Below are 7,974 nucleotides of genomic sequence, written 5' to 3'. Positions count from 1 at the left end.
AGAGACTGGCACTTGCCATCAGGAGAGAAGGGGCTGGAGAGTGGAGGCACTTCAGAGACAGACTGCAGTAACTCAGAGAAGAGAGGTAGGGAGGGGGAATAAGGCTATGTCTTGGGCAGTCTTGGAGGCTTCCCGGAGGAGGGGGCTGGGAGCAGGGTCCCGAGGTCAGACAGGGTCAGCAATGGTAGTAAGAATGAGGTGTCTTAGTAGAGCTGAGAAGGGGAGTCTGGAAGGCAAGAAGACAGGGCAGGGGTCAGGGCCACCTAGCTGTGACCTGCATAAGCCCATGTGGGCACAATCAGATAAGACTGATGCAAATACCTAAGGGGCAGCCCAGGCCAGAGCTCCCAGCTGGGCACAGATTGGGGGGTGGCTAAGCCCTGTTCACTGTAGGAGGGGGTCACGAAAAGCTTCTGCACTCTGCGAAGATAAGGGCCATCTGCTACCTGGGCCTGGCACAGGGCTGCCCTGCTCTGCCCCGAGGGCTGGAGCTGGCCCACGAAGGCCTTGGGACCTTGGGACGACAGGGCTTCCTTCCTCCCCATGTTTTTGTTCAAGTTGATTAAATCTCAGGAATGTTTGCATCCAGGAACAGAGGCCCACATGTGTGCCTTCAGCAGCCTGTGGCTATCAAAATCCTCAAAGGGCAAAGTGCTAGGCTTAGAGGGAGTTGACAGTGGGCCAGAGGGAATAAGGAGGGCCAGCAGCATCCCCCAAATCACAGAAATACCCCAAGGATTCCCAGGTCCTCCAGAGCACATCCAGAATCTCAGTAATATCCTCAGAATTCTAGTAACACCACAAGAACTCCCGGAACCACAGTATCACCCCCATGAACGCCCAGAACTTCAGTATCACACCGGATCCTCTGATACACCCCAGAACCTTGGCCACAGTCCAATGACCCTGAGACACTGGCAAATCAAGCACACGTTGGTCAGAACCATGGTGAGCAGTTGCAGAAGGTCCAGAGACCCCATTGCCCACGACCCTCCCATCCTTGCTCTGGGCTCTCCGAGTTCAACTGCACCCCACAAAAGTTCCACAACACCCAAACCTCAGTGACAAGTCAGAGCCTCAGCAACACCCCCAGTCCCCAGCAGCACAGCAGAGAATGCCCAAGGGGTGTTTGGCCCGGGAGTAGGGAGTGGGAATGTGCCTGCCTGTGCAGCTGGGCCCCGCCCCTGGGGTCCCCCGTGGATAGGCAGCCGGTGCAGGTTCAACATTATGCGGGCCCGTGAGCTCTGGGTCTGTTCTCACAGTGCCTGTGTATCGAATTGCCCTTGACACACACAGGTTCATAACCTGACCCCAGACGGAGCCTGACCCCTTTCAGTGGCTGGAGGGCATGTTATCAGCTACTAAGCTCTTGGGGGGAGAGTGTGGATGGCTCTCTACCTCTTACCTCTCTACCTCCTACCTCCCTTGCTACATGGGAGCATCAGAAGCATCACCTGACATGCCCTTTCTGGAATCCTCCCCTCCCCCTCACCAACAACATCATCATACATGAGGGACTTCGGCCAGCCTGCTCTGGTATGAGTGTAAACCCGGGTGAGAAGTAGGAGGAAGGCAGCCGGCTGTTGCAGGGAGAGACATGTTCTTCCCCTCCCGGAGCGCTAGGCTAGAAATGACTCAGAGGAGGGAAGCTAGAGGGGCAGCTTTCAGCTCAGGACAAAGGTAGCTTTCTTACCATCACAGAGTAGTGAGTCCCCTGTCAGGGGAGGCAAACAAGAAGAGGCTGGTAACATCAAGATGCTACAGATGGTTTTCTGCCTTCAAAGGAGGACTGGCCACAGGGCCGTGAAGATCCCTCAGCTCTGAGAGCCCCGATTCTCCCTTCCAAGCACGTGCTCCCTGGAGTGATGCCACCGTGCTCGGGCCTTGACACATAGACTTCGTGCTGCCTGCCTTCTTCACTGAGGAACTGACTCTGGGCAGGTCCCCTGAGTTCTCTCCCTCTCTCTCTCTGAGCTCTCTCTCCTTGTTCCCTGCTGGCCATAGGACAGGGTTCTCCATCAATCTCTCACAGCAAACTGTACTCAGACACGACTCTACTGATGTCTCCCTGTCTTTAGAGCCAGCTCCCTAGTACAGCCATCTCCAGGTCTCCAACTTCATCCCTCAGAACTGTTCTACCCTACCATTCCGGCCACCTTCCTGCCTCCAAGCCTTTGTTGGGGCTCTGACCCCCCCCCCCACTGAAGTACCTTCTCCCTGTTCCCCCACCTCTTCTTGTCTTACCCGGCCTGCAAGGCTTGGCTCCAGCCCCAGGGTGCTCCCCAACAACTGAGGTCTCCTCCTCTGAGAGCCAGCACCAGCTCTGGCTGGGATCCCGGAAGGCTGGCTGGTTGTGCAGTCTCAGCAGATGGCCCTAAGCAGGGTCCCCAGCACCTGCTTTAGAAGGTGTTTGATCTCCTCCTCCCGGAAAGGCAGATCCCTCCTTCTGCGGCTCTGGCCCTGCCCCTCCTCCCACCCCTCAGGCCTCCTGCCCCCCCCCCCCACCCCAGGCCTCCCGCTTGTGATTCCAGGATCAGAGAAGCCCACCCCACCCCCATCTCTCCAGTTCAGGCCCACAGCCAGGCTGGGCCCCACACAGCACACAGGACGGCTTGTCTCAGGAGGAGCCTCTCCACCCCCACCTCCAAACCATTTGCCCGAAACTTGATCTCCCTGGCCCTCAGAGTCACCTCTGGTGGAGAAGCCTGCACAGGGCTTTGATGGCTGAGTTTCCCCAGCTGTGGCCCTGGAAGGGCTCAGGAACCCCCTACCTACCCTCATTTGTCACCATCCATCACTCCCGGGGGGCCACTGCCTGATGAATTGCTCCACGCCAGAGGGGAACCACCAGCTAAGCTTTTAATAACCAGATCGGCCTCCCGCTGCTGGCCAGCTGGGCTGAGGGCCCTGACCATGGGAAGGGGGACTTTGCAAACAGCACCGGAAAAGAGGAAGGAGGCTCAGAAGATGCTAACACGTGGTGCTGTGGCAGGCAGGGAGGGGAGGCAAGGGATAAAGATGGGGACCGGAAGCAGAGCACTAAATTCCCAGGAGAAGGATCCCTGGGGAGACACCTTCCACCTCCCTGAAGGAGAAGGGGGTCCAGTCAATAAAAGGGTGGGGCAGCCTAAGGAACACAGGCTTTAGGACATGAGATTGGCTTCCGTGACGGTGACGACCCCGGACAGAGGGGGCACAGCAGTGAGAAGAGATTTTACATAGAAAGGGGTAAACTACAACACAGAGAGAATTAACTTCTGGCCCATTTTCAGGAATCTATCCTCAAAGAACATTGGTGTACATACGCAGGGAAGATGCCCAAGGCGGTTCATACCGCACAACTTGGCAACGAGCTCAACATCCATCGACGAGCTTTGCTAAGTCGGTACAGTAAGGTACTATCGTCGGTCACAAAGAGTGAGGTGCTTCTTCCAGGACTGGCATGGTAGGACCTCCAAGACATAGGGACGAGTATAATAATCATGAATGCAAGTTGCTGAGCAATACCTAAATCATGATCCCATTCTATGCTCCTTTAAGCCGGGTATGTGCACGTGTGTGTGTGTGTGTGTGTGTGTGTGTGTGTGTGCGTGTGTCTGTAAATACCTTAAAAAATGAATCTAGCAGACATGTAGTAAGCTGTTCACAGTGGTCACACTTGGGTGAGGAAAGAGTTTGGGGAAATGAAGGGGGATTTTCACTTGCTTGAAATCTATCTATCTATCTATCATCTATCTATCTATCTATCTATCTACCTAGTAAGCAAAAGGAAAACATTGTAAGGCTGTATTGAAGCCTGCTGTGAGAGAGGAGCTGTGAAGGCATCATTGAGTTCTGTGAAATGGATTCTGTCCCCAGCCTAGTATGGCACATTCCCCAGCCTGTCTTGAAGTTCAGAAGCAGACCTGAAACTAAATACGGGCCAATGAGATAGAAAAAGAAGTGTTGGCCACAACTTCCCAAAGGAGGTGTTCTTTAAAAGAGAGATGTTTTCTTTACTTCCTCCTCCTTCCAGCTGGTGGAAATGCAGTTGTGATGGCTGGATCTCAAGCCGCCATCTAGGACTATGAGGTGGAGGTCATGAGTTAACTAGGATAGAGCAGCAAATTAGCTGCAAAGAAAGAGCCTGAGCTAAGGCCAGATCTTGGGGCTGGAGGAGATCTCAGAGACTCCTGCTTTACCCATATTCACCATCACATCCAGAGGAAACTGAGGCCCAGAGAGGCCACATGATGTCAGGGGCAGTGGCTGAGCGAGGAGAAGTTTTGCCAGAAATCCTCTCTCCCCCGACACCCCCACGCAAATACAGAGCTCACAGCTCTTTGCCCAGAAACCTCCCTTTCCAGAGCTTGGACTCTGCTCCCTGCTGTGACTGGGGGACCCCATCTGGAACCCAGTCCCTGGGGTTGGGCAAAGGCCCTCAGAGTCGGTTAAGTGGCTGCCTCAAGACACAGCTCTCAGCATTGTGTCTGATGAGAACACAGAAGAACCTCTACCTACTGGTGCCTACTGGTGGGTCTGTCTGTCAGTATCTCCTTTCTTTTTTTCTCTCCTTCTGTCTCCTCGTCCTTCTGTTGCCTGTCTGTCCCTGCCCGTCAGTCTCTCTTTCCACCCCTGCTATTCTCTCTCTCTCTCTCTCTCTCTCTCTCCCCCACCCTCATGGTGTCTGACTCAGTCTCTCTGTCCCCCATCTTTCTCTCTCCTTCTCACTCTCTGTCTCTGCCTCACTCTCTGTCAGTCTCTGTGTCTCTCTCTCCTCTCTCTTTCCCTTTTCTATTCCCCTTTCCTGCTCTTTGCTTCGTTTCCCTCTCTGCCTCCCTGTCTCTACATCTGATTGTGAAGTTTGTCTCTCCTCCTGAAGGTTTTAGGCGGCACCCTCCCTTGGCCTTGTCGTGAGCTAGCCTGGCACTGCCCCTGCCAGCTCCTGTCTCTCCCTCTCCGCTTACCTGTCCTATCTGCCTCCAGGGCCGGGGGGAGGACTGGCGCTGGTCTCCGAACCCCCTGAGTCTGTAGGACCCCCAAGGAGGCCGGCTCAGGAGTTTGAGTCCTCAGAGCCAGTAGAATAGCCGAGCGGCCAGGCGCATGGAAGGGCAAAGGTCGTCGGTGCTGTCCCTGAGGCAGCAAGAGAGACTAGAACCCTCTCCTTCCTGCTACCTCAGGAGGTTTATCCTTTCTGAGCCAAGGCTGGCAGAGAGGAGCTGTCACGTGAGCCCAGGGGTCACGGGCGCAGCCCCAGCTCCCGCTCAGCAGAAGGCCAGAGCTAGAGGGCTGTAAGGATGACCCAAGATTCTCCTGCCAGCGCTCCGCACCAGAGCTGGAGTGGGAGGCCAGGAGGGGAAGGACACACACAGCCTGATGGAGGTGTGGGGACTGGATCAGACGCACCACTCAGAGGGGAGAGTGTCATGGTTGCCAGGCCCCAGCCCTGACCCCCCACAATCGGTGGAGGGAAGAGACCAGACTTCTAATTTTGCCTCTACCAGCTACTGAGTGACCACAAGAGAAGCTCTATCCCACTCTGGGCCTGTTTTCCTCTCTGTGCCAGGGAGGGAGGCTGGCTGCCATGCTTCGCTTTACCAGCGTGAGTCTATGATTCTGTCACCCCGCGGCTTCTGGCGCTGTGGGCTTGAAAGGAGTGGGGTGTGGGGACCGTTGCACTCAGAGGGTTTGGGGGAGAGGCCGCGGGAGGGAGGCTGGGTGCTGAAGTCCCGGGGTGGAGCAGTGATGACCATGTGACCATACCGGCCTGGGAATCAGGAGGCCTGAGGTCCAGCTCCACCCCTCCACTCCCTTACCTGACCTCTCTGAGCCTCTGTTTCCCCATCTGTAAAAGGGGATAACTGTGCCAGCACTATTGGGAAGATACACATGTTCCCACCGGGAGGATTCGGCTCTGAGCACAGACCAGGAGTTGGGGGTGGGGGGACTGGAGGTGGCTCCTTGGGGATAGAGGTGGGGGTCTGAGGGCCCACAGGAGCCGTGGGGGGTGTCAACAAGGGAGGATGAAAGGAGCCATTGTGGGAAGCAGGAAGGGGCCCTCTGGGGTGGGCTAATTACAGGCCAAGCTCTTCCAGACAAAGCCAGTGGCCTCTGAGTGGCCATTCTTCCGGGGAAGAAAGAAGACTGGAGGGTTCCATTAAGGCCTCTCATGCTGGGCCGAGGAGGGCAGTTTGGAAGTCAGCACTGCTGCCTCTCTCCTCCTCACCCACACCCTGCCCCTTCCTGACTCCTGTGGGAGCCAGGCCTCTGCCTGCTGTTTAAATCTTTTGAAAACCACAGAAGGCTGAATCAGGGAGGCAGCTGGGGAGTGGAGAGAATCCTGGGAAGGGAGCAGGGATCTGGTAATGGTCTGCTACCCTGGGCTCAGTTTTTCTATCCATAAAATGGGAGTGCTATCCAGCCCTGACCTGCTAAAATTCACTGAGGTTTCCAGACTTTGTGGAACTGAGGCCAGGCCCAGAGAAGCCTGACCATTAGGGCCCACTGTGTCCTGCCCTGCCACTTACCCCCCTGCCCTCCCTCCTGGGCACCAGCCTGCAGTGAGGCACCAGAATGCATCTCTGAGTCCAAGTGTGAGTCAAAAGCCCAAAATGGTCTTCACTTCTCACAAATGGAATCCAGATGAAGTAGCCAAAAGAACCACTTCGTATGATTTTCTGTACAAGCAAAAGCTGGGTCGAGTTTGTCCATCGATTCATTTATCCTTTCACTCATTTGTTCATGCCTTCGTTCATTCATTCATTCATTCATTCATGCTTTAATGGTCCCCCAGGTACCTATCCCTTGCTCAGCCCTGGCCTGGACACACAGACATGATCCCTGAAGAAATACTCAGTCGAGTATGGCAAAGTCACCACTTGAGCCAGAAGAGGAAGGTGCAGAGTGGGGCAGAGGAGGGAATCACTGACCCGGCTCCAGAGGAAGAGGCTTTTAGCTGGTCCGCAGGACACCCAGGGTGACACCAAGTGTGGCTGGGCTATTGGGGCGGAGGAAACAGCACCAGCAAAGGCAGGCAGGGGAGTCAGGGCAGGCCTGGCCTGGGGCAAACGCGAGCCTTCCCAAGACCTTCTGCTAAGTGAAATAAACCAGTCACAAAAGGACAAACACTGTGTGATTCCCCTTCTGTGAGGTGCCTGGAGTAGCCACAGTCATAGACACAGAAAGTAGAATGGTGGTTGCCAGGAGCTGGAGGGAGGGAGGAATGGGGAGTTGTTTCATGGGTGTAGAGTTTCAGTTTTATAAGATGAGAAGAATTCTGGAGTTTGGTTGCACGATAATGTGAATGTACTTAACACTACTAAACTGCACACTTAGAAATGGTTAAGATGATAAACTTTATGTATATTTGACCACAATTAAAAAAAATTTTTTTTTAACGTTGATTTATTTTTGAGACAGAGAGAGATAGAGCATGAATGGGGGAGGGGCAGAGAGAGAGGGAGACACAGAATCGGAAGCAGGCTCCAGGCTCTGAGCCATCAGCCCAGAGCCCGACGCGGGGCTCGAACTCACGGACCGCGAGATGGTGACCCGGGCTGAAGTCGGACGCTTAACCGACTGAGCCACCCAGGCGCCCCTGACCACAATTTTAAAAGGTAACTATACACATGCACACACACACACACACACACACACACACACACACAGCCTTCCCCAGGGACTGAGCTGGGGAGGGGAGGCCAGAAAGGGGAGAGGTCAAGGGCCCTCAAACCATGCTGAGACCAACATGGCCAACTGGACTAGGAGTATGCATGGGGCCTGCTTGCATGGGCGTGCACAGAGGTTGCCCCCAGGGCAGAAGGGAGTGACTCCCATCTTATAATGTCTCTTGGGGTCACTTTAAACATATAAGGGAAGAGAGCCGCTTCAAGTGAATCACTGAATCTCTAAGACCTTAGACTGAGCAGGGGCAAGTCATGGCCTCTGGACCCAGGCTGGTGGGTCAGGCCCAGCTATGCAGGCAAAGGTTCCCGG

Source organism: Panthera onca, chromosome B3 (assembly GCF_046562875.1).
Source record: "Panthera onca isolate mPanOnc1 chromosome B3, mPanOnc1 haplotype 2, whole genome shotgun sequence".
Taxonomy (NCBI): domain Eukaryota; kingdom Metazoa; phylum Chordata; class Mammalia; order Carnivora; family Felidae; genus Panthera; species Panthera onca.
Note: the sequence above shows the minus strand (reverse complement) of the source record.